General features: G+C 47.6%; 1 pseudogene; it reads left to right on the top strand.

The window, feature by feature from the left end:
• The first annotated feature begins 825 nt into the window (after window positions 1-825).
• Window positions 826-2,166, top strand: LOC101685878 (annotated as a pseudogene).
• The last annotated feature ends 672 nt before the right edge of the window (window positions 2,167-2,838 follow it).

Raw genomic sequence — 2,838 nt, 5'->3', positions numbered from 1 at the left:
ACGGAGTACCTACTGCATGCCAGGCATTGGTCCAGAGGGTAGGGATTAGTCACTGAACATCAGAGACAAAAATCCATGCCTTCGCGGGGCTCACATTCCACCGGAGAAAATAGACAATAAATGCAGAAAGTGGTAACTATGTATAATTTCAGCCAATTATAAGTTATTTTAAAAATTAAACAGAGTAGTGAGGCAGGGGTCAGGGAGCTGGGGTGGTCCTGTCTTAACCACAGGACCCCTCTGGCTGCTCCCTGAGTGGAGACTGCAGGGGGTCAGGGCAGTTCCAGGACCGAGAGTGGTGGTGATTGCTAGAATCCAGTGAGGGACCAGTGTGGCTTGGATCAGGGCAGTGGTGGTGAATCAGTGGGAGGTGGGTGGATTCAGGATTTATTCTGAAGTGACTCAGTGAAACTTGTTGATAGATTGGAGGTAGATTGGGAAAGAAAGTGGGGGTCAAGGGTGACTCCCAGACTTTGGCCTGAATGACTGCAGGGATGGAATTGCTGGTTGCTGAGATAGGGCAGGCCAGAAGGTCAGGAATTCAATTTTATGATTTGTGTTGGAGGTGTTTATTCCCCATCCCAAAGGGAGATGTTGAAAAACCATTGTGATTTATGAGTCTGGAATTCAGAGGGTGTTCTGCAGTAAATACGTACCATATTTCATGAGATAGAAGATGCCCCCGATTGGGAGACCACTGTCATTTTATGTACTACTACGAAAACACACTGCCAGTTAAACTAGGGCACATCCCAACTTCAAAGATATTAAAATGTGTCTTGGAATCAACAGGATATAGTGAGTTTGGGAGTTTCCATTGTAGAGATGGTACTAAAGGTGATGGAAGGTAATGAAATCACTGGGGGAGTGATGGAACCCAGAGAGAAGAGAAAGAAAGGGAAGTAAAAAGACTCCGCCCACTGGCCAGCAGTGTTTCAAGCAGGCACATGCGCATCCTGTTCCAGCCAAATGCAGTCAGGCAGGTAAACCTCTTCTTTATAGGCAGATGCCACTGAGACCATCCCAGGGAGAGGCTTCAGTCTGAGGGTGTGAAGGTCAGAATCAAGGCCTTGGATACAACACACGACATAACCCAGCACCTGCCATCCAGGAAGGCTCACCTGGGGTCAGGCTTGGCCTCAGTTTCCTCATCAGCGATACATGCCTATGATGTCTGCTCTACCCTCCTCAAACCCAGAACACAAGACAGTCTCTTCTTTTTCTGGGCCTCCGTTCCTGCACCTACAAACGAAGATTGGACACAGGAACCCCTGAGCCCTGTTCCTGCTCCAGCATTGTGAAATCAACACTAGCTGCCACACTTTGAGCGTCTGAGAGGCAATTTATATAAGTGTTAATCATCATAAACAATGATTTAGTCATCTTGAGGAAGGTCAGAGGGCCCAGAACCCAGAAAACCTGTCTGGACCCTGTTTGTCAGTGGTCTCCCTCTGGGTATCACATTTCCGGAGCTCTAGCTGCTTTTCAGACCGTTGAAGGGCCACGGGGGTTCTCTTAGAAAGCTGACATCTAAGCAGTCCGTAGGTTTTGTCAGTTTTGACAGCTGCTCAGAAGCAGAAGTTCCAAAGAATGCTTTGAATGGCATCCACTTTGATCCTGAAATTCCTTAAGCACTACAGCCAGAGTTGGCTAAGGCAAACACGAAGATGGCCGAGAACACGTTAGTGGGGCTCTGAGCCCCAGTAGTCCTCTGCCCAGCACTGTACCTCGCTCAGCTCATTGCCAGGGAGCCATCTGAGTCTACATACCTGCACTTCACCCCCGGAGCCCCGATATGTGGGCACCTGGCTACACTCTGTAGCCAGCAGAGTTAGCCCTCGCTCTCCGCAGGACTTTCACTTGTCCTGCCTCACCGCATGCCCGGATGTACTGGCTCCCTCCCTCTGAGGCGACTTCTCTGGCCTGGAAGGTTCCACCAGGTCTGCTGCATGCACTTTCCAGGTGTGTGATGCCGGCTACAATCTGTCTTGTGGGTATTAATGCGGTCTTCAGGGGTGGCTGTTGTTCTCAAGCTGTTCTACAAAACTGGAGCATGCTGGCTTGGAAAAACCTTGCCCAGGTTGGATCCCTTCAAGACTTGGACACAGTCTCTATCAGGCATCTGTTTTTCTAAAAGAAATAAAATATAATAAAAATATTTTACTCTTCTACTGTATATATATGTGTATATATATATATGATGTAATATCTATACTATATGTACGTATATATATATATACATTATATATATATATATAAAGATCATTCAGAGGACGTGTATTATTAGTCTCATTTCCACCTCAGGTAGCTGAGGTGGAGAAGCACTCAGGCCATTTCTGGTGGTAGAGCCAGGCTGCAAAGCAGGGTATTTAAAGGGCTCCAGGGGCACCAGGGTGGCTCAGTCAGTTAAGCATCTGTTTTCAGCTCAGGTCATGATCCCAAGGTCATGAGATCAAGCCCTGCATAGGGGGCCCCCTCAGGAGAAGAGAGTGAGTCTGTTTCTCTCTCCCAAATAGATTAATAGCGTCTTAAAAAAAAAAAAAAAAAAGCCTAGGTCTCTGGATTCCACCAAGCCTCCTGTCTCTGATGTGTCGCACTGACACATAATTCTCAAACTAAACTTCATCGCACCCCGGTCAGAGCCCATGGGCAGCCCCTTCCTGTAATATAACAAATGAACTTCAGGGTATTGGCACACAGAAATGGGGAAGGGAATTTGTTTCAGGGCCTCCTATGCTCTTACGGGAAATGGAGTGTCTCCTGGAAAGGTCAAGAGAGAGAGAGAGAGACAGCTGACACTGGGTGTGGAGGTAACTCATACCGAATCCTGTGGACTGA

The sequence above is a fragment of the Mustela putorius genome, unplaced genomic scaffold (genome assembly GCF_011764305.1).
Source record: "Mustela putorius furo isolate JIRA1106 unplaced genomic scaffold, ASM1176430v1.1 tig00003859_pilon_pilon_pilon, whole genome shotgun sequence".
Lineage (NCBI taxonomy): Eukaryota > Metazoa > Chordata > Mammalia > Carnivora > Mustelidae > Mustela > Mustela putorius.
This window is presented reverse-complemented; position numbering and strand designations above follow the sequence as displayed.